The sequence below is a fragment of the Homalodisca vitripennis genome, chromosome 3 (genome assembly GCF_021130785.1).
Source record: "Homalodisca vitripennis isolate AUS2020 chromosome 3, UT_GWSS_2.1, whole genome shotgun sequence".
Taxonomy (NCBI): domain Eukaryota; kingdom Metazoa; phylum Arthropoda; class Insecta; order Hemiptera; family Cicadellidae; genus Homalodisca; species Homalodisca vitripennis.
Window position 1 is genome coordinate 86,215,300 of NC_060209.1, and position 25,582 is coordinate 86,240,881.

Here is a 25,582-nt window from a genome sequence, read left to right on the forward strand (position 1 = left end):
TTAATATTTCAAATGCTTTTAAACAAATTTGGTTGTTTTGGCAACAAGGCGGGCCACATAAAACTGATTCGTGGGCCGCATACGGCCCGAGGGCCGTAGGTTGGGCAGCCCTGTTGTGTACGTTGCATGTAAACGCTGCAACACCATCATTCAAGCCCAGAATTCAAAAAGAATATTCCATATAGGTAAAACAAGTATGAAATATGTCGCACTGCCATATCGGGTAGAACATATTAGGAAAGGTAAAGAATGGTGGTTTTCAGAGTCTAGAGACTGAACCACGAGTAGGGTGTTAGCTGTTTGTGTATTACATGCATGGTGGTCGCGAATCTCCGATGCTGGCTGGGGACTGGTCAGGAACCAGTTATGGACAGCATCTTGTGTGTTAGGACAAGAAGGTGAGAAATTCGTGAAAGGACCTTTGCGCTGATTTCCGATTTTGACAGGATGGGTAAGGTTGGGATAGGGGCCGCCTCCTGTCAGGACCCATTAGGAGGAATTTTGGGCATTATTCTCAGTCACATCTCTTTGGAAGAAAGGGAGGCCAGCTCTGAACCAGCCTCTCCACTCAAAGCGGAGAGGGATGACAAGCTCAAATGTCTAAGCTAGCAACTGCCTTTAACACTAAAGGAGCCGCACCAACTCCAACAGTCATCCCTCACAGTGTAGACTAGACCTTTTCGATGTAGACTTTCACCCCAATATCTCGACATTTGCAGTCAGTGATGTGGCGATTCTGGACGTCCATTGGGTTTTCCACATTTAAGGTTCACATTTACTGTACCCAATGTTGGTTCGACTGGAAGGTTTAAATCAGCCAGAAGGGAACTCTCCTGGAGATACATTTAAGTGGGTTGCAAACGGCGAAAGTAACCAAGCGTTGATATACCGCAACATATATTGAGATCGGGGCACTTTGAATACATTGTACTTGTAGGGATCTCGTGAAAGAATTTAGATTACTAAAAGAGTTAGATTACTAAAACTTCATCACTATTGTAGGGATCCTCCCATCGTTTCTATTATTTGTATTTATTTATGATAATACAAAAATAGGAAATTGAAGGGACATGATTGTGCATCCCTACAGGTAGGTTATTGTTGTTGAAAACAACAGACGCCAAATTCTGACTTCAGTATTCGGTTGTTGATCAAGATTTAGAGTTTATCTATTTAATATGTAAAATTGAATTCCAATATGTATTACGTAGGTCTAGAAGCTATGTATTTGTGTACTATTATTCACTTTGACACGTTAATTACTATTATTGTGTGATTTTGTAGACACGTACTTTGCAACCCATTATGTTCAATGTAACGATTTTGCTGTCATACAGTGGTTATTGACGCTTCCATAGGTTGGTTGGACAATAAGAGTTTTTTAATAACAGTTACAACAAGAAAATAACTGAAAGGATTGCGCTTTTGTATTTAAATGTTGGGTTATGTGTAAAATGTGCACAAGGAAATATGTTTCCTTTGGTAATTAATCCATTACATTTTTTGTTTCCTATCAGCCATTACACTCTGTTGTTACGTTGTTTTTTATACTTAAAAATGTTACCGTATGTATCATATTGTTTTAGTGGTTACGTATGCTTATTACAGGTTTATTTTTCACATAAAACACATGCATTGTATTTGTTATCACATCAACTGTATAAAAACTGTATAAAAGCTTAAGATTGTGTTTGTTGAGTTCGACCGTTATCTGCTTGAGCTATAATTTAGGCTAACGGTTATTTATGCGCTCCTTTGTATTTAAATACTTGTAGCTTAGTGAGTTTTTCCGCCCGACGTGTGTTGTTTATGTTTATATTAATCCAGCGCTAACGAACATATTCACAGTACACGGTGCGTGTTTTTTGTTCTGGTAAATCATGGATATGTGTTAATTGTAATTTACACACACATACACACACGCACTCACACACGTATTTGATCTTCCGATCATATGTTAGTTTAGTTATTTAAACGCGGTTATATGACGGATACTGCCAAATACACAATAATTGAATCGTAAAAAGTAAGGGCTATGTGGTGTAATGGTAGCACAATCATTCACCCGGTAATTGAGAGGTCAGGGTTCGAGTCTCAGCGGAGCAAGTACTTTTTGTGATTTAATGTTTAATTTTTATATATATGTATTGTTTATAATCTATATGAATAGTTTCAGAGTTGTGCGCACATAACAGATATTGACAGCCTCTAGCAAGTAATATTTTAGTGGCGTATTGTTGGTTGCCGAATGTTAACAGTGTTCTTGTCATGAAATATGTACCTTTAACACAGCATTTCCAGAATTTTTCAAAACTATTTAACACAAGGACCAATAGGCGTTACAAGCAAGGATATGTTACCTACTATGTACCGTACTATTTTCTTACACGCATGGCCACCACAAGGGTGGGGCTGGGAGGACCTCTGGCCCCAGGGCCCGGGCTCTATTATAAAAGCTAACACTTATTGTTCAGTTATACATTAAATGAATTAAAAAAATATATATCCAATAAGACAACTAAAATTTGCAATTAATTATTCAATATTTATTTTGAAATATCTAGCTTTACATTATATTCTTCTACCGGTGACGTCCAGAACGTAATTGACGCTTGCCTTACCAAATCGGGATTCTGTTCCAAACATTAAGGCTTGATTTAGTACTAAATTGGAACCTCAAAATGTCAGAAACTAAAACATATGTTTTAAACGGTAATAAGTACAGAATTTACGCGTGGTAAATTTGTTAAGTAATTTTTAGATTTAGGACAATATAATAATAGTTATGGCTTAATCTGTATTTCTAAAGTTTACTTACATATAACATCTATAAATACTCATATATATATATATATATATATATATATATATAAATTATTTTACTTCTTGGTATATAATTTCCTTTAATATTTCGGCATTTACCGTTTTCAAAAAGGTATAATCAAAATATGTGTGTGTACATATATTATATAATTATAATATATAATAATAATAACAAGGTTGGTTTATATTATATTATTATATGTTTTAAATATATATTTGTTTGTTTTTATATAACAATATTTATGAATATAGTTAGTTTATGAAATTTGAGGGATATACGCTACGTAATCTTCTGGAGTAGAATCCTGCAAAAACATGGTGTTACTGTTAATCATAATAAGCGTTGTGTACATAAATTATCTGTGTTACACCTTGTGGATATGAACACGCTATGCGCGGATTTCCGTATCTAATGTATAACAAAATGTCATGCTACGGGGTATATGTTACACACTAAGATAAATGTTATACAATGTGGCTTGCCCTGTTATATATGGATTCGAGTAATCTAACTAATGGAGTTTGTCCTGGTATATATAGAGTACAGTTAGACAAATAATAAAATGCGTCTTGCCTTGGTAATTATACCATACACTAAAGTTAATGTTATACTATGTGGCTCGGATATAGATAATACACTAAAGTAATTGTTTCAGCTTTCATTGTTCAAGCAAGTTGATCCTTTATATTTTATTAATGTATTATGTTAAAACAATACGTCATGCCTAGGAATAAGGGGTTTTTCATGAGAATGTTATTGTCAAGTGACTTATGTAGATTTCAGTAATAAGTTATATGTATACAGGATGTTCACAAAAGGTTTTCACAAACTTGTGTGGATGATAGTATCCATAATTAAAAAAAAGTCATATAAACGTAGATCGAAAAATGTCTCGTTTAGCCGCTAGCCGGTATTTTTCATTTTTAAACAAAAATTAATATTTATAAAACTAGTAAAGATACAGATACCAAAACTTCGCACATTGGTAGTAATCTATAAGAGAAAAGTTAAAAAAACATAATTTTGTGGGTTTCTTTATATTAATAGAATGCCGTCTGTTGAAATTGTCATTAAGTAAGAAAAAAATGCGTAAGATACCAACTATGTAGTACTTGTTATAACCATTCCAACTGTACCTTTCGCGATGAAATCCGTCAACGCATAAGCGATCACGATCACGTTACAGGTATGGTTGCACAAGCGAGGAGCAAAAATCAACTGATATCTCTGAACTGTGACACGTTGTGCGCTCCCGGCTTGTGTAACCGTACCTTTAAATTTGTCGTACTCGCTTCGACGTCGACAGACTTCGTTGAAAAAAAGTACCGTAGAAAATGTTATAAAAATTTTAAAATAATTAGTATCTTGTAAAATTTTTACAGGCTATATAAAACAGCTGATGCCTATCAAAAGGCTAAATGTTTGCTGCTCCCGACTTGTACAAGCGTACCTTTAAAGTAGTAGTAGTCGCTTATGCATAGTTAGTCAAGTTTTAATGATCTCTTAATAATCAGGTACAGGTCAGAAATTCCTCGTTTAGCCGTTAGCCGCCATTTTGTATTTTTATAAAACAATTATTATCTCTAAAACTAGTTAACCTAAAGAAATAAAATTTGGCACATTGGATTGAATAGATAGGAAGAAAATTCGAAAAAAATAATTGTGCTATTTCACAATTAAATAATTGTATTATTTAATATTCACAATATTGCATCTGTTTAAAATTTTTAAAGTTAAATAACAAACAAACCAGTATACATAATGTGCTATGGTAGGAAGGGTTGATTCAATAGAATTTTGAGTTTAGCTCCAGTTCACCTTCCTTTATATTGCAGCGTCTGGTATTTGACACTGTTTCAGTCTTGACTCCAGGAATCTGGAGTCATGTTCGTCTGAAGACATCCAAAGAAAGTCGACGACGTAGAACAAAACGAAACATTGACATCGTTTCGACATCAGAGACACCTATTAAATCAACCCTTTGTACCATAGATACGTTATAAGTAGAAAACTCGGGTGCTTAGAGATATTGTCTATCACATCGTAGTGCATTCACATATTTATAGGTGTTGACACTTTAGAAAGTCCAAAGATAAATTACTTATTATAAATCTACGGTTTTCTCATTTAACGTGCACGCCTGTAAGGCCTTTCTACAACATTCATAAATAACACCATCACTCAGGATGTTTTATCCGTAAAAACGGCAAATTCTCCGATATAAAACAGTAAGAAAAATTAATACAATTATTCTATTCCCGATGTATACTATGCTCGATACAGGAAGAAAAATTTTGATACAATGCTTCTTGTTCCGGTATATGTGGAGAACAGTAAAGAAACTTTTATTACAATGCTTTTTGTCCCGGTTTATGTGGAGCACACTAAGGAAACCTTTATTACAATGCTTCTTGTCCCGGTATATATGGGGCACAGGAAATTTTTTTATACAATACTTCTTGTTCCGGTATATATGGAACATAGCAAGGAAACTTTTATTACAATGCTTCTTGTCATGGTACTTGTGGATCGCTAAAAGATAAAATTTAACACAAAGCTTCATATGCCGATATATGTGGATCGCAGTAAAACTTATTGTAACGGTACTTGTGGATCGTTAAAAGGTAAACTTTAACATAAAGCTTTTTGTACCAATAAATGTGGATCGTAGTAAGATAAATGTTAATACAAAGCTTTTTGTACCAATAAATGTGGATCGTAGTAAGATAAATGTTAATACAAAGCTTTTTGTACCAATAAATGTGGATCGTAGTAAGATAAATGTTAATACAAAGCTTTTTGTACCAATAAATGTGGATCGTAGTAAGATAAATGTTAATACAAAGCTTTTTGTACCAATAAATGTGGATCGTAGTAAGATAAATGTTAATACAAAGCTTTTTGTACCAATAAATGTGGATCGTAGTAAGATAAATGTTAATACAAAGCTTTTTGTACCAATATATGTGGATCGTAGTAAGATAAATGTTAATACAAAGCTTTTTGTATCGATATATGTGGAGCAGAGTAAGAACTATGTAAATTTGTACTATTTAGTAATAATTAGTAGTAATTCTTGTAGTATTATATTTTTTAAATAGAAAGAAAATATTAATACGAAAGCTACTTTTACCAATATATGAGGAATGGAATAAGATAAATACTATATAACATCGTCTTATATTGTCAGTGTCATTTATATTGTTAATGTAAAAAAACTAACAGTTTGCGATAATATTTTCGCTTTAAATGTAACACGATGATTGAATTTTTACTTGGCAAGATATTTGAATTCGCTAATGTAATTACGATCAGTGTAAAAGTTGAGAGATACGCCCTGGTGCTGGGGGTGGCGCCGCGCCGCACCATGATCAATACTGCGCCTCCCACCGCGCCCTCCCCCCAGTCTCTTGCTCAGAGTAACGTTTCTGTACATACTTTTGCGATAATCCTGATCAAATAAAATCTAAATTTATCACACTTAATGGGTTTTTTTTGGGCCAGGTTGTTGTCATGCTTATAGGTAGTGGTTGAGAATTTAATACAGTGCGATCGATTTTGGGTTTGGAAAATATTTTATGTTAAAGTCAGAGCTATTTGAGATAACTTACCTGAATACAGAAAAGTTGAAAACCCTGCTTTATCACTTCGCGTGAAATTGCAGGCAGTATGAAATTTAGACAATTTTATATTCAGGCCAAATAACGCCTGAAGATTAAAAATATGACATTTTTTGGGTGTTAATATAAATTGTAGCTTCAGGGATTGGCATGTTTCTTATTCTCTTATGGAGGAAATTATAGTTTTAAATAAACGTTTTTCAATGAGGTTTCTTGAGTAGATTAAATTATTTTACAAGTAAAAGAATCATATCACTCCCTGAACCTACAACTTATGTATATACTGAAAAGGGATATTATTCTTGCGTTTCTTTAGTTCCTAGTTGAGCCTAACTACAAAATTACCTAAATTTCCTACTTTAAATGCCTGTAAAGTGGCAAAAAGTTTACTTTTACTGTATTTTTGAAAGTCATCTTAAAGGGCTATAAATTTAACATAAAGATATTCCCCAAGTACAAAATCAATTGCACTATAATAACCGTCCTAATCTCAACCCGTGTTTTTAAGAGACCGAAAGTCATCATTGCCGTGATGTTTGGTCTTCCGTTGACTTTCTTGTATCTTTATATCACTCTCGAAGACCCAAACTTGTGCTTTGAAGCCGTCTTGTCCAATATAATCTCGAACATTCTAAATTTTATTGTGAAGTGATCTAGTCTTTAAACCATTGTAACGTATGCGCGTGTTATGTTAGTTTCTCTGGTGGAAAAATCTTTTTTCCTTCACAATCGTATCCTCGTCAAGAACAAACCTCAAACAAAGAGTCTCTCTGATATTAGAATTCATACTTTAATACGATCAAGTCCATATCTCTATTTTAGTCCACCATTATTTGTATTATCTCTGCGTCTATAGTGCTCTGAGGACGTGGTGTAGTAAAATCTAGTTACTATAATTGGGTTTATAATCTCTTTGTGTGTAGCCGATGACCTCCCATGAAATTGTTTAATTCTACGCAGTTGGTATTGTCTATCTACCAAGGAATCCGAAATTGTAATCTGAAATAGTCAAGTTTCTGCCATTTTCACCTTCGTGATGACTCTAGCGACGGTCTACTAGTGTTTTTCTCTCTAACTTTCACAATCCCTGTTTTGATTATTGGTGGGATAAATCGTAATCTGCAGCGGCATCCCGTCCCGAACGCGTGAGGAGCGGACCGTTTATGTTCGGAATACCCTCACTCCATTGGTGGAGAATAAGTGTTTATTATTCCATTTATTAAGCAACTAAAATGACAAGTGGTGGACTATATGACCTTTATGGTGACAGACGGGTTTTAACTCAGGAATTAATTATCATTTCCACACAGCCCTTATAAGTTAAACTGTTCCCAAGAAAGAAAAATATTAAAAGGGTATTACGTTTTAAATATATATCTTCAAGGTCGCGCAGGCTGTCATATAGGCTATAGGAGATTGTCATATGTGTAAAGCCACATAATTTATGATCGCGTCGTGATGTTGCATGCGACACGGTATGGCGGTGTCTTTATCCAATGCTGGCTGAGCAGCAGCATGAAAACAGTTATCAGACGCGTGAGGACGCCGCCGTCAACCCCATGTGGTGGACAAAAGAGGCGAGGACCTATTTTTTATTGGCGCTTCGGAACTGATTTTATTCCTGCGATAAGTGGTTCGAAGTGTTACAATGTAGTGTTAATTGGCAGGTTGATTGTACGCCACGAGTATCTGGAGGCTGACTTTTTCAGAAAGTGACGTTTACTTTGATATCACCATCTTTTCGTCGTGCTTAATGACTTTTCTATGTATTTTTCGAGCGCTAGAGTTCTTAATAACTTTAGGTCTAATATCTTGGCTAAGTTAGGGAAATCACTAATGAGATTTTCCGAGGCAGCCGTGAGGCTTGATGCATCAAAATAGCCACTGGACCTTTGCGGGGTCGGGTAGCCCATCCTTACATTACGTGTCTTATATAGGGTTGGGTTAAAATGAGTCATCCTTTATTCTGGGTCTATCTTATATTCTTTTTTTCCTCTAGTAAAGTAGAATTGGATAATTCATTCAACATTTTTAATCAGGAATTTTGGACAACTTTATTTTAGTCTCTCAAATTTCTATGCAATAATAACAATAAAAAAGTTTCCATAATGCAAAATCGTGGATAACTCCAACTTGTTTATTGGTCACTAGAGCTTTGATCTATCCAAGTTCCACTGGAAAATTATTCAGACCTAGTTCCATAATTCATTTCCTGTTCGTTTCTGTGTCTTTTTGCGTAGAAATCTTATTAAGGATGTGTTATAATAAAATATGCAAAACATGTTTTTAAAGTGTAATTTTAAATAGGATAGTTGTGTAAATATTCTTCATGATGAATATCTCCGTTTGTAACCAATCTGAGGATTCTATCATATCATCTGAGTTACTTAATTACTGGAAGTTCTTTAAGCTCTTGCTCGAAATGTCTTCCTTTTTCGCCTAAAATTTTACTTTTTTGGCGTATTATGTGTGAATATTACTACATTCATGCAAGGTTTTTGAGCACCAGTACCTGCTGATGTGCATATTGGAGCACCATTTTAGAAGAAAGTGAATTTATTACTAAAACGCTGATTATGGTAATCGTCAATCAGTTCATGTAATATTTTTTTAGTAAGGATGAAATTTATTCTTTTTTAAACATTTTTTGCTTAAGTCTTCTTACTGTGATTATTCTGTGACATCGAGTAAACTTCCAACTGTGTATCTTATTCTTGTTTGAGTGTTCCTGATCTTGGATAACCTGGCCGAAAAGCCGTCATACATTTCGTCACAGCGTGGCTTAAATACTTTCTACCAACTGGCCTTTTAGCACAAACGTTGTTAAAATGTCACACTACTTAATGACAATCCCTTCCTACTTCACCAAAAAATAAGAGCACCTTGCCATTATATACATTTGGTGGAGGCTGGCACGATGAACAATTAACGTTGATACAGAAAAAGGTGACTTCAGTTTTAAAAGTGTTCAAGGAAACTTTCTTTACCGTATTCTCAGGTTTTTTATACTTTTAAACGAAAAATGGGATGATCAATCTCAAATCTATTTAAAGCAACAAGCTAATCTCCCTATTTAATGAATTAAAAAGGATCAAGTGAACAAAAGCGTTAAAACACAAAATCACAATATTTCACTTAAGGATCACTTATTACCTTAATTTTCTCAAACACAAGAATAAGTTCCAATGACAAACTGAAGATTATGCAGATGTTACTTACCTTCAGCTGACCTAGTCTAATTTTTAGTTTGATCGTTAATTATGTCTACTGTAAATTGGAAATAACTATTTCTTATCAGGGATGCGTAGTTAAAAGTTTAATCAAATCAGGAGTACCACCCACATGCTCGGGTTAGATAGCCCACATGAACTCCCTGCCTTTGTGTGAATGAGCCCGAGTGGGGCTTTTACTTTCACACGATTCATGTTTATAACACGTCTCTATTATCTTAAACCTAAGAATTCGGGATTTCATTGGGGTGTTTTTGCTCGAAATCACGTTTAATATCTAATTTGATGTCCACAAGGTGTTTACTGTGAAAAGTGTCTTATATACGTAAAGATGTATACGTTACACCTCAGGGTTTTAAAAATGTCTTGTATATTTCTTTTAAAATTCTTATAACGATAAACGTTTTGCACCCAGTGATTACTTTTAGCAAACATTTTTAAATCGATTTTTTTAATGATATTGTGAAATTTGGATTTGATCCTAAACCAATAAGCGTAAAGACTTAGTTTGCCCTAAAATTCTGTTTTATACTCTTTGCGAAAAGGCGGTATCAATTTTAAAATATTGAGTTAGGAAGTGCCCCAGCCTCAAGATTGATTTTTTTTAAATGAAGGAACCCGTATTTTCTTTTGAAATACTCAAGTTTATTTAAAAATATTAAATGTTTAGGCCTTACACTCAGTACTTAGGCTATAGAGCGCTCTTGTTATTTTCATGAATAACGCCATGACGATGGTCATCGTTTGTGAACATTGCAACTATTACATCATATCTCTGGTGTTGATCAGGACAACAATCAGCGCATGATATGACAGATCAATTGTAAATAAAAGAAAATAAACAAGACTTGATATGAAAGGTAGTTTATCTTCATGCGTCATCAATTGGCTGATAACTGTTAAAGAAAACAAAACAAAACACGCAAAAGATAAGAAATATATTTTGATAGTCACAGGGCTATATTTTTAAGCCAATATTTTGATGTGGATTGTTCACCTAATATTATTTAGTAATTATAAACTATATTATTTTGTAATGCAACTCTTTTTTTAAGAAAGAAAAATACTATTTATATGAAGTGATATATCAATGTCCTGCTTAGTCAGAATAAAGGTAGATTTTAGATGTGGATCTCATCTCGAAATGTCGCTTTTCTTTAGTTTAAATATTTAATTTGCTTCACCCTAATGTAGAGTACGATGACTCTCAAGATTGTTATGATAATATACTATGACACTTTCAATATTTAGAAATCTTACAAGACAAACATAAGCAATCCAAAATTATTTGTTTTTAAACATATTCATTCACTTACAACGAATCAATGGTATTGCATATCTATAAAACATTTCAACGGCCTCCATCTGAAAAAATTAAGAGTTATGAAAACATTTGTTTCGATTAAAGTTGTTTGAAAACATTATGAAACGTGTCCATTCTGATAATGTTGTGAAATACCCGAAATAAATATGTTGCATGAACTGTTCCATCTGGAAATATTTTATTGGTTGAGACCAACTTATTCGAGCAACTCGTAAATACTGTCTTAGTACAATTATATAATAATAGTAGTATAGGCATAAGAACAAAATTACCTGAGAATTAAAAATTAATTTTTATTTAACTCTACGATGCAGAATAACTGAGCGGTTGTATAGAATTATATTCTGATTTAATATTTTTACACATTTATATTTTCAGATCTGTATTGAAAAGTCGAGTTATAACCTTTACAGAAATGTGCAAGTATAGTCTCTGTTCCAAAGTTAGTTTAGATATATTTCTATTAAGTAGATTTATTTCATATTTCAACAGTTATTGTGTTAACAATTTGATTATTAACGCAATGTTATATACTACTCAAAACTTTGTACGAAAAATATCTAGATATACTGCGATATAAGAAAAAAAACACGAAAATTCAAACATTATTCTACAGGACCTGGGAATTTTTAAACAGCGTTTTTTTCTTTGCGATTTTGCTATAACTGAGGTACAACTATTCCATTTCTGTATTTTTAACTCTCGTCATCTTGAAATCTTAATAGATACCGGAAAAAGTAAAAGATTAAAGTTGTTAATAAAGTTACTTAATATTCTTGAAACACGCATCATTTGGGGTACTTATCTAAATAATCTTGGGGTACTTGGTAAATATCTGAGTTTAAATGTTTCCACAAATGCGAATGGCCTAAGACTAGCTAACGTTTCATCCAGACTATTTGAATATAGCCTACTGTGTTAATTCCAAGTTTAGTCTGGATCCATAAATAATTACGGTAGTTATCGTATACACAAGCTCGTGTTATATTGCATATAAACAATTTCTGATTATAGTGGTTTCGAGTTTTTGGGAGCCATGATCGGAGAAAATGCAATCTCGCGAAAAGCCATGAGAGTGATTTCAAATAGCGAGAGTTCTGTTAAACCTATTAATAACATGTTGAAGTACATTTTACTTGATTGTCTGCATTTATTTACCAAAATTAATATTACAATGTAACATAAATGTAAAATATATATTACATATTTAATTATTTTAGAATAAAATTCTACCTCATTACTATGTATTCAAGTAGTAACGGTAATTAATTGTAGTGGTTTATAAAGTTTTAAAGTCGTATATAGATTTATCTACTACCATTTCTTTCACAAAATTATAACCGTCGTAGTCAAACCCATAATGTGATATCAATGCATTGTCCTCAATTCAAAAATTTATTTCACAGCACTTTTAGAAATCAGCCATCAAATATAGTGTTACTGAAATTAAACAAAAGGCTCGTTTGGGGTTCACGCTTCATCTACCGTTCCAATTGCATAAATATTATACCCTAAAAACATTTCCTATTTTTTTAAACTATACTTTCCTCTAAAATGTCACCAAAACAGTTGTTTGAAACTTTGCGTTTTCAAAAACATTTAATGTTGTCTGCACGTCTACAAAAACACGATAACAAAGCAGGCGGCGTGCACGAGGCCTGTTATGTTCCGAACATTTTAATTTGGCATACTTATTTTGGTTGATATAGTTTTGAGATATTATATAGGTACTGTTAATTCGGAACAGTTTCGCAGTGAACATCGTTACCTTTCTCAAAGTAAACCGATATAAGATTTAGAATTGTTTAGCATGTCATATACATTACTACACAAATCATGTGCATTGCGACAAACATGATATTATGTATACATTGTAAATCTCAATATCTCGACGATCTTGTTGGATTATTTAGAGTTCTGTTAATGTTTGTAATTTATTTCTAGTATTTATTTAGGGATACACAGAATTATTCTTAAACTAATTTTTCTGACTCCGATTCCCTTGATATGATAGTTCTGTATTTGGCTGAGGTAAGTTGTAAACCTCTTAAATCCACTTAAACTTGTCATAGTCTCAGCTGTTAAAATACATCAGTGTGAAAATACATCTCAGTGTGATCCACAAAGGGATGAATATGTTTTATAGTCCTACAAATGTTACCATTTTCCTACATTTTATCAGAAATCTCGGAAATTCTTTACATCACCAGGCATTTCGTAGATATAAGGCCTTACGAAGTGTAAAATATAGTCAAAATTTAATTTTTAGCAACCTGCACCAGTAAATCAGTTATAAAGAAATAAATGTTAAACTTTGTTTTAATTCTTTAATTTTGATCTTGCACGTTTTTATTGTTAAATTCACAGAAGTAACAAGCACTGTAGGACAAAATGAACGTATCTAAAACCCAATGGTTCATAGACTAATTATTAAAGTTTATGAATAATGATGGTTTGAATGGTAATAGAGGTTACAGAGGTCGCTCATGAAATCTGCCTCTTTGGATGATGGTGGAAAGTCCATTCATTAGGCCTACAGCTAAACTTTTCTGTGCATTAATATATTTTCATAACATAAGGTAAACATACCTGTTCTCCTATAATGCATGTAAAAGTACATCTTTTTTAAGACTTGATGTCAGAAAAGTAAATATTTAGCTATTGTTTGATTTGTGTCCTATCATTCAATAATTGATCATTTTTTAGCTATTCGTAGGTGAAAGAACAGAATAATTCTTCAATAGTAACAACTTTTCTCTAATAGTAGGCCTAACAAGTAACAGTATAAACTATACATTTATAACAAATCAGAAGTCGTTGTGAAGTGCGTTACTAAGTTGAAAGAAACATTGATGTTTATTTTGTGATTGTTTTTAAATAAACAAATAAACGTAAAGCGGTTTTCAATAATAGAAAACTATTAGCAAAAGAACCATTGCTTTTAGAAATAGCCTACGTTACGAGATCCTGATTTAAATATTTTAAGAGTGGTTGGGTATACAGAATATAATATAAGAGTATTTAGACAAAAGTAATAGATTTTGGTTTTAAGAATTCTATAAACTATTTGTTTTATTCCACGGCTTGTGGGTTACTTAAACTAGGTTTAAGTAGGCCTAATATCCGTTTAATAAACTGTCTAAACAACATGTAAGCACTTTTTATTAAATACTATTTCATTAGCTACCGTTATGTCACATTTTTAAGTTAAACATTATGTATTCTTTTTTAAACTTGTTAATATGTTTGGTCTGAGGGTCATAACCGATATTTAAATAAATGAAACGATCCAAAAGTGCCAAAATGAGAGTCAGACAAACAATAGATTTAATAGACAAATATTACAACAACCGCAGACTATATTACGGTAAACCAGACATAGACAGATATACAATTAATAACATTTTGTTTTCATAAATTAGTAGCACACATCTATCAATACACATACAGTGTTTACTGGTCAAAGTCAATGCTTTGCGCGGCTAACTCAGTGCACAGTACAGGATTGTGAATGCCCGTGTGGTTGCCATGACAACGTCACGTGACTGCCCCTTCCCCCCCGCGCACATGTCCTGTCTGGCGTCTGCCGTTCTCTGACACTCAACTCGTTCTCTTGCCCTGTCTTGCCGGCTGGGCTGTTTGTTCGCCATCTTGGCTTGTGTATTTGTGCAGTTCGCAGTCACCTGTGTTGTCTTGTGAATAAGTAGTGTGAAGTTTTCTTACTTGTATGACTATATATTGTTTGTTTTACATTGACTTGTGTGTGTTCGTGTATAGAGTGATCGTTTATTGATCAAGTGAACTACGCAATAATGTAGTCTAACAAACAAACACACACCATGTGAGGTAAGCGTGTGTATTTGAACTAGGTAGTATCTCACTCTGCCTGGGTTTTCTCGTATTCATTGCATGCTAACATTTACGTGACACTAATTTAGCCAAGAGTTGCAATAAGAAGACAGAATTATACCTTCTGCTTTCTTCTCAACAATTTGAACACACTAATGTGTGCTGTAAATTTTGAAGTCGGATTTACTGGCATGAGTAATATTTTGTAACGTATCATTAGATTTTGATATTACTTTTGTTGGTTGAAAAGCAAATTAACAAAATATAAATTTACACATAACGTTCTTTTGTTCAGTTTAGGTCAATATAGCCCACCAGTGTGGCTAACCTATTCATTATATTAATAAATTATGAATACAACTCCTTGTTATGATATAGACTATTTGTATCTATGAATAATCAAATAGCGTTACATGTAAGTAACAAGCTTGGAAAAATAAAGTGCTATCGTTTATTTGTTATTTAGTTTATATTACGAAATACAATTTAATATACAAATAGTTGTAGTCTTTTGGTTTACCGTAAGTTTTGTGTTGGGACATGCATGTTGTATATTCCAACAATAGTTATAACCATGTACAAGTTGCCGTTGTACTTGGCAGCCATTAACAGTACCAATAAAATGAGGTTGTATACATAAAAGGTACACAGTATTCATGATTAACCTTTCAGCCTAAAGCTCCACAAGTAAATAATTAAACTTAAGCTAGTTACTATACTAATTTCTGTATAGTATTTTGGTATACCTATGAAATAAACGCTTTGTTCCCTAAAGTAAGGTAAATAAGTCAGATTGGAACAACAAAAATGAAAACGAGAATTTAAACGTGTTTAATTTATATTGACCATACAATTTGTAATGCATGCTTAACTTTATAATATACTTCAAAACTGAACAGTATTAAAGAAATGTATGAGTCTGAAATTTGAAGTTGAGCAAATGTGATCAAAATAAACCAGAACATAGTAGATCGATTCCATGCTTTTTAATGTACGTTGTTATAAACGTATATTATGGCGTTTATTATTATTTTTACAAATTCTATATTAGGCCTACCGTTTAATGCAGAATTGTTGACCGCTTAAGAATCCAGCAAATCGTAGGCCTACTGAATTGTATTTACATGTATATTTTGATTATAGATGTCAATTTTAGGATAAAATAGTCTTAGATTTTCCATATTTTTAAGATTAGTTTCTGGTAGGCCAAACAATTATAAAACATAAACTCTTATTAAATTCATTATTTGTGTTACTAATGTGCTTCATAAAATCTTTGAAATGCTCAGCTTAGTAAATTATGGAAATATCTAAATAGCTGTCATGTAATTAAAGAAAGTTCACATTAAAATATAAACTTGGCACTGGAACTGTAATCTTCAAAATGTTGACTGAAACATTTTGTCTACAACCACTCAATGTGGTGAAATTCATATAACATAAAATAATATGAATATTTTAATAAAGTTGACAGGCCTTTATAATTGTTAGAGCCGTCCAAACTAAGTACATTGTTTCCTCCCTCGCAGGTTTATAGTCGTCTGCAAACCTAATATGTATATGCTTAATATTACTCATTTAACATTTTTCTTCTTAGGTTGTTCCCCTCAAAAATAATGGTTTTGGTTTGAATATTGTTTTATTTGTTCGATTCTTCACTTATCATTGGTTCATAAGATTTACATATCAGAGATCCCTAGTCAACATAGTAAAACAAACTCGCCAAGAACATCTCGTCACGCTCAGACCTGACAAAATCCTGCGCCAAGTGGTCGTGCACACGAGAAGACGATTGATATGGACATTGTTGTACTCCTGAGGCGGGGTCATCGTCAATGATGATGGGTTTTCTACATTAATACTTTCTCAGCATGCAAAACCTACTCTCACCTGGGTGTTAATGACACTGGTCATTCATCACATATGTCAGGTTCACAGTCTCCCTCTTCAGTGCCATAGTCCAACCAGCATCAGTTGTCATCACGTGTACAGCCATGTGTACGGTGTCAACTCTGTTTTAATACGTAGATTACGAATCTGTACCACAGAACTAAATGCAGATCGGTCGCTTAGAACATGATTCATGTCCTAGCTCTTAACCTCCGAAATGCAAATAATCTTTCAGCTATAACACTTTTAGCTGATCCACAATAAATTATATGAGACATATCTAGAAAGTAAGTGTACTGAGGCTCTCACGGCTGGAACGTTTTTTTCGACATTGGGTACCGTGCGTTGATCGTTTAAAACGCTGTTTAGTATTACATGCATTTTATAATGTCGGCGAGTTTCTGGTATCTGACTGGGAGATCACCCATTTGGCTGGCTGACTTCGAAGCAGGGTTTGGGGGGTAAATAAACAAATACATAATATTGGTGAGTGAATTTGCATATTTGTATGGAGAAAACTGTGGTGAGCTGGCCAAAATTAATAATATTAGTATCGCTGACTTTTTAATGTAATATATTATTATATAATTGCAATAAATACGTCTGAATTTGAATTTTGACTACCGTGTAGCCTGATTCCTCCTCTCCGCTACGAGACCAGTTCGAGGTCAGTACGTTGAAAACTGCCGATGCGATACGTTTCGTGAAAAGTTTCAATCCAATCTCCCGCCAAGTGCGAAGAACGCAGCGTCATCCGTTATATTGTTTAGAAGGGAAAACTCCGATTGAGGTGCATAATGAGGTAAACATTACATAATTCCAAACGATGGAGTGGAGGAATTTGTCTCTATGAAGTTTGTAGCGTCCCAAAAACTCTTACCCGGCCTTCACTCGATTCACGAGTGTTGGGTCTGTCAACTGTTTTGGGACCCATCTTGCGGACATTTTCCGATATCTGAGGATTTCTGTGATGGTTTCGTTTCGTGTAGCAGAGATCTGGAGATTTGTGGAAATATTACAGAAAGTTCATCTTCAGTCGATCTGTGATCGTTAAGGAGAACATTTTCAATTTTTTCTAGAATTCAGTCACAATTGAAGGCCCGCTCTTGTAACCATCATGCACAGACGTACGACTGTTTTTAAACTCGCGACACCACTTGAACACACTCATACGACTCGTAGCTTTATCACCATATGCAGTTTTTACCTCATTTATACCTTATCACCGTATGCAGGCGTTTTACCTCATTATAAACCGAAGTATTTCCCTTACAAAACGAGATAACGGATGACGGTGCATGTTTCGCATTTTGGGAGATTGCATTGGCATATTTCACAAATCGTATTGTTACATCGACAGTTTTCAACGTACTTACCTCGAACCAGCCTTGTTGTTGGTGGAGGGGGGTGGGGTGGGGAATCAAGCTATACTGGCAGTGTAGCCAACAGAAAATACCCTCCGGCCGCCAGAGCCTCAGTACACTTACTTACGAGGAACATGCCTCATATTTTTTTTTTTTTAAATGAGCTTGCCTAATGTACATTTCTTGTCTGACAAGAAAAAATAATCCTATCAGGATTTAACATGAATCTGAGATAAGAAGTTCAACGTTTTCTGCAAATAGCTGTTCTAGTGTTCATTGAACAAAAATTGCAAACACAATGATCATTGAAAAAATATCATAGTTTTGTATTTCTTCAGACGAATACAACTCTAGATTTCAGGACTCAAGTCTACAGCAACATCAGATTCTCATATGTTGCACGTAAAGAGGAAGGTGAACTGGAGCTAAATTCAACATTTACATGAAAATGATGTAATTTCCATTCAGGAATAAATCTGAATATCCTGGTGTAAATGGAGAAGTTTGTGATGTTTGATTCTCAATCCCACCAAACCTAGGGACGCGTTTGGCGTGTACTTTGCTTATATAAGTATTTACTCTGATAGTTCAAGAGTATTGTATAGTAGAATATATTCCAGAAACAGATGATTCCAAGCGTTTTGCGAGGTATAGTACTACCCGCAAATGGCACTAATATTAGTATTATCTAAGTTTACCTTACTTACTCGGACTTAATGTAGATGGCGGGCATGACTAATTCAAACCATTTAATTTATTCTGAATTTGCTAAACTTTTTTATAAAATTCAATTTGACTAAATAAAATTGTAAATGTGTCCAAGTGAGAAGGTACTCGAAATTACCTCTTGACATTGTGGAACGGGATATTTATAGGTACTAGGAAGGAGTAAAAACGGAGGAAATGGGCTGTATCATGACTCAAGGAGGTATACACTCCTTCACTTCAATTTGAATTGCATACAACGAGCCCGCAACAATGGGAAAGGATACCACAAAGCAATCGACCATACCGTGTATAACATTGATGGTGTAGCAGATACGTTTTGCACTAATGATGGAAAATGTTATTCCTAGACTGAACTAAGGATGTAGGATGGTCTAGTGAACAGATATTTGAAAGCAAGAATATATATCAGCTACTATATTGTATCAGGTTTACAGGTAGTATTAATTTCGAAGAATGGTTACGGGCATATAGATAGCGAGTTGGCTGATCCGCGAAGCAGCCAGATTTTTTTGTGTGGAATTAAACTAATATTAGATATATGTGTATTAATTGTAATGTTCATGTTTCTGTTATGTAAAAGCTACTAGGGTACTATTCTGTTGAAATTTTATGTACTTCAAATACGTGTTCTTTGATTTCAAAATTATCGTAGAGCTCCAACAAATGTATCATAATAAAATTATCAAGAGCATTCTATAAGACAGCTACGGACTCCGCTTGAGGATTCTTCACACTGTGCTAAACTAGATGGTGTTATTGACAACGTTGGAGGTATTCAGTACAATATATTCGGATGTTACATAGAAGTTTTATTAGCAAGTTATTTCATTAGTTCTTCTAAAAACAGTTTCACTCTGCTAGTTAAGAACTCCGAAGCTCTTTCTAAAATTAAAATCCTATTATTTCAAAATGGATCAGGAGATTAGAATATCTTCCAATGACCATCACATAAGTGTTTGGTGTGCCATTTAAAAACGACGTGATTATGATGTCCTGTTATTCAGCACGATCGCGTGCTATATGAATCGTACATTTTTACATTGTTATTACAGATTAACAAAGTGTAAAACTGTTGTAAGTATTGAAACATGACTGATTTAATCAGTCTGACGGCCGATGCACGGCCTCGGTACACAGAGGGGTCGTGCAACATCCGTGCTCCTGATTCTGATTTCTCAGTAAACCCGTAATGAACCAAGCGGAAGTTGTTTTTGTATACCGGTATATGAACTTATATAAGATCTGCAATAATTAATCTGTATGTACCATCTGCACATACCAGTTGATCTTGTACAGCATGAACACAGCCTACAAACATTTACTTCCAACTCTCCCACCATTATCTAGAACATCATCTAGCTTCGTATTTTACTAGCAACGTAAGTCGTCATAATGTTACAGATAAGGCCAGCGCTGTGCACCAGACAAGAGAGATATTTGCCTATCTACCAGTGGTGGCAAATACGCAATTACAGTCATACAAATGTCAACTGTGCATTGTTTGAATAAAATATGTGTTATTATGTATTTTATTGAAATTCCTATTGTTATGTATATTTTCTCAAATAAAAACCGAATTCATCCTCGTATATCATCCATCTGTATGGCCCATGAATGTCCCTATCAAGCTTATAAACCGAATAAGATGCGAATCGGTGCTGTAAATAACGAGCTGTATTGGTTACTATTCATAGTCAAATATACTTTTATTCCATTCATCTTCCAAATATTAACGTAACAAACTACTGACATACAGTACATTCCGCAAGTAACAATGTTTGTGCATGGAGATGAGCTACCAAAAATAATACTTGCTCTACCATATATTCGAACTATTCTGCCGCCAACAAACACAATATTTTTAAGAAAATACAAGTGCTGATATCTAAATAACTAAAATATCAACATGTACTAATTTAAATTAATCTAATATTTTACTGCCATGCTGTCCGTCCAGTAGGTATACAATACTCACGCAAAATTTCCCCCTTATTTATCACGAGAGTCTTTAAGATTTGGAATGTACAGATAAGACGAATCATAACGCCTTTGGAAATTTTGTTAAATTATTATATACATTATTGAGCGTTCTGTCTACTACTTGGTGTGTTGGATTTTATATAAACTAATATTTAACAAAAGTAAATGGATGTGGAATACATATAAATCATTACTTTGGACATGTCACATACAAGTTGACAATTCAATCTTCTGATAAGGGTGCAATTGTTTGGGCCTATCAATCAGGGAGCTGGCAAAATATTTCTTCTGTCAGTCTGTCCGAAGGGAGTGCCAAGTAGGACTTTGGATGTGACAATTTACTGCCATCCTGTCCGTCCATTAGGTATACAATACTCACGCAAAATTTCCCCCTTATTTATCACGAGAGTCTTTAAGATTTGGAATGTACAGATAAGACGAATCATAACGCCTTTGGAAATTTTGTTAATGAGTGAGTTAGATATAGCGCGGATTTATATAGTCTGCCTGTGATCGTAGCACTTTTCTCGTAACATGGACCTTGTTCTTTATCAAGTCTACCCCTTATCATGTTTGATAAGATCCGATTCTCACACAGGTCTGTGGTCTACGAGAACGGACAAAGTAAGGGTTTTACGAGATAGATCTCTCCTTTTTTGGAAAAATATATGTCGAGAACTAATTGAGGTATGGACTTGAAATTTGGCTAGAAACAATTTGTATATAAATTGAATTCGATGATGATACATGATGACTCTCCGTGGAATTTGTCGGAGCGTTAACTGGGTGTCTATCTTTTTCCCACAAACTTCTAGCTCCTCGAGAACAAATAGAGCTACAGACAAGATTTGTTCATTTCTACACAGGTAAGAAAGAATTTGATGGCGGTACATTTCCGCTCATGGAATTAGGCTGAGCATTAGCGAAGCCTATATCTCATTGTGTTATGAACACTTCTCTTCTGTTTGTCTGTTCGTAGGATACCTCGAGAACGGAATAAGATATAGATTTGATATTTTGCATTACAATTGAGAGAAGACTGCATACATTTTATAACTTAATAAGCAATAATTAATATTGTACGTTTCATGGATTTAATGTTTAAGTGCTAAATAAAACATTGATTAAGAGTGATACACGTATATTAATTACTTCCACGGCATCTTAAGACTAAACGGAATCCCAATCGGTTCAGCGCAAGTCTAATAGTTTATATATATATATATAATTTTTCAATAAACATTGAATCACAAAAAGTACTTGCTCCGCCGGGACTCGAACCCGGATCTCTCACCTGCCGGGTGAATATGCTACTATTACACCACAGAGCCCTTACTTTTTACGATTCAATTATATTGTATTTAGCATATATATAATGACATCTAGAAATAATTAAACAGCTACATGAATCCCAAACTTTGTATTTTACGCGACATGATTCTCACATAATTGTGAATGGAGATCAACAACGTGTGGTAATCATGTCACCTATTAGTTAACTGAATGCGTGGACAGTCGACTATTTAATTCGGCCAACCGGTCGGTCGTCTCAGTTTAGTTTGTGAACAATTGATCCTCAGTCATGTTTTGATTTGTCGAAAGATTGTATAGACAAAAAAGTGAGGTTATGTTCGCATTCGGGGGGCAAATATGGAAAGTACTGTTCGGTACCGGTATGTATTCAAGGTCATAAATTTACCGCATTTCGAAAACTTACGTACCAGATAAATTTCGGATGCATTCACCATATATCGATCGGCAGTGTGAAAATCTGGGATTATGTGTGAATTTTGGGCATTCAGGAAAATTGTTTGTGTTATGCCTGAGTTTTTTATAACGTCCCCGGAACATTTACCATGGATAAGTCGATTCCGATACTCGATAGCAGGGCCGGCGACAAGGGGGCAGGGGGTCGAATGCATAGGGGCCCGGACCGACGAATACATATAATATATGTCCATAGTTAAAAATTCAAATGAAAGATTAAGTTCAAATGGTTTACAGTTGCTCTTTTAATCAACGTGCCTAATATGCAGAGAATTCTTAGTTTAGTTTCATTTTCATTCTAAACCAATTGTAAACACTGAGGGTGGTGGCGCGACTGTGAGAAACTTCCAAGAACCGTGGTGCCTGTCTGTCGCTGGTCGCTCACGGGCCCCGCGGGTAGGCGTTGCCGCGGTAGCAGTGACTCACCACCCCTTCCCACCCACCCATTCCTTGCTACAGGTTGCAACGTGAACGTCAAACAACACAATACCAAGTCTGTTTCCTTCAAGCTCTCAGTGCTGTTTTATGTTCTTGTGTGAATGGTGTTGTTACAGATCTGTGTACAACTTGTATAAAGGTAATTTAGTAAATATTTTTTTTCCGTTTGTTTCAGAAAATAGTTTTATGACAAACTTTTTCTATCGACTATTAAGCCTAATAGTTTTTTGAGTTTACTGGTCCGACTGACAACTGAATTGTTTACTTACAATAAATACTTATCTTAAAAGTACGCTGTCAATTTATACGAAAGTATATTATGTTATAGATAATGTGAATAAAAGTAATTTACTTTTTCATACCTAGGAGCAAATAAAAAATTGCAGTTTACTACGAAAAAATCCAGTTTTAAGAGCTAGAGTGTTTAAAACTATCGATACATAATACAAATAATAAGTGGCTAGCACAGGTCCCATAATTCGCCATAAGAGGCTATTTTCACTGCGTTCAGCTGGTGTTTCCCACCAATCTTCATTGACGCTTTAAGGCCGGGCCACACATATCCACACCGCGCCCGACACGTCGTGTGTCGAGTGTGTGTTGGCCGCCATACGGTGAAAGAATTGCAGCGCAGTTTTCAACCTGCAAGTCCACACATGGACCGCACCGACACCAGACCGTCGTGGCCGCACCAGCGACCAAAGAATACCTTTGGTCGCTGGGCCGCACCGTGCCCGCACCATCACCGATATGTAGAGTTTGAATTTAGAATTTAGAGGGCACGGTGCGGTCTACGAGCGGCATCAGTCATGGATATAGAACACTTATCGAAGAAGTAAGGAAGTTTCCTGTTATTTATCTATTATTTATCGTATTATTTAAAGTTATGATCAATCATGTAAAAAATATCGGAATGCAGAGTATAATGAGAATGTGTGAAAGAAGATTACGGAAAATGAGGAGTTGAAAAAGCATAAATTTGAATAGAGTTTTGAAATATAATTCTATGTTGGTTATTGTTTCATTATTCTTTTTAAAACTATTTAAGTAGTCTAAACGTTCTATTTTATTGAATTATTTAGTATAGCGTACTAACTTTAAATCCTGCGTTCGCGTACAAAATCATATTTATTGATAAAAGGTAAAGTATTAATATTTTTTACATATAGAGTAAACTAGTCATATGTTCTTATTGTGCTAAAATTACAACAAATTTAAAAACTGTAGTACTATTGTTGTAGTGATTTTAAACAACTAAATTCGAGTTATGTAAAATCTATAAAAGGTTTTCATTAATTAAGATATAACAAGGATATACTTATTTGCGCAAAATTCTAATTATCTTGGATGTATTGAAGTTAGTTGATAAATTTATTCTGGTATTTTGTATGGATCATATTTAGAATGCTTCTATGACATTTTAATTTGTTATTCTTTTCACTACAATAAAGTTGAAATAAAAATATTATATTTGCAATAAGATTTTCATGCAAGACAAAACTGTAGCATTTCAATGTTTCATCCACCACAGTGATTAATAAAAATTACAACAATAAAATTAAAATTCTTCATCTCAAGCAATACCTTAATCTCTGAGTATTTTTTTAAGTGTCAGTCACTTAGAAATCCAAAAGAAATATGCTCTTGTCAGTCTTGTCTAAACAGTAAGATTGTTGCGCTCAGACTACGTACGGACATGTGTGACCTCACAGTAACCGAGCCGAGTCCGCACCGCCACTCGGCCGACTCACGTGTCGGGCGCGGTGCTGATATGTGTGTCCCGTCCCGACCTTTGTTAGATTAGTCGTTACCGTCCCTGTCGTTACAAACAATCAATGAATTCTTCTTGCTGTGTCACAGGTTGTTGCTTTTTAAAATGCCAATCATACTATTTAGCTGTAGTTAAATGTTACCGAAAAATTCTTTATAAATGCTATACCCTTTGTAAATTTGTTTTTTAAATACTAGGATTGATAACCTTCTTTTCCTCTTAGCTATGTAGGCGTATATGATTACAACTAATTAATTAATTTCATAAATTATTTATAAAAATTCTTATGGATTTTTTGTTACAGCATTATTAAAAATAGAATCCCAATTACATAAAAAACAAACAAAAATGCTTATTCGCTCAGTTATCACAGTATGCCCTACTTTTTCTAGTTTTTCTATTGCTTTACTGCATACCTCAAGAGTCAAGAACACTGTTATAATAAAAATGTACACTTATAAACAAAAATCTGGTGCTCAAAAACGCAAAGAAAGGCAAAAGAAAAGAAAATGTAAAAAAAGGATGTAGAAAATTATTTGACGTGGGAATTAAAGTAGACGAAGCCACAGCCAGTTCTAGCGACGATCCTAATGACCCTGGTGCAGACGTTTCTCGTAGTTTTGATGACACCCAACCCCCCAAACACTGAAGAAAGCGACGATCGTAATAAATGTAATGTTGACGAAGGAAAAGATAGCTTCACCTCAGAACCTGATCTTAAAGAAGATATTTTTTTGGAATATCACGATACCCTAAATACTGTATCACACGTGGATTCTGGGATGGGAACTATCAT

The 25,582-nt window shown here is 34.2% G+C and overlaps 1 protein-coding gene across 2 annotated transcripts in view; it reads left to right on the forward strand.

Moving 5' to 3' along the window:
- LOC124357144 overlaps nt 1-25,582 on the forward strand; it is a 187,024-nt gene that overhangs the window by 83,763 nt on the left and 77,679 nt on the right. The window contains exon 1 of one of the 2 annotated variants that reach the window (XM_046808642.1): nt 14,613-14,844. The exons of the other annotated variant lie outside the window; for it this stretch is intronic. The gene's annotated coding sequence lies outside the window, so the exon portion shown is untranslated. Of the gene's footprint in view, nt 1-14,612; nt 14,845-25,582 lie in introns of those variants that run through there. 2 annotated transcript variants of the gene reach the window in all.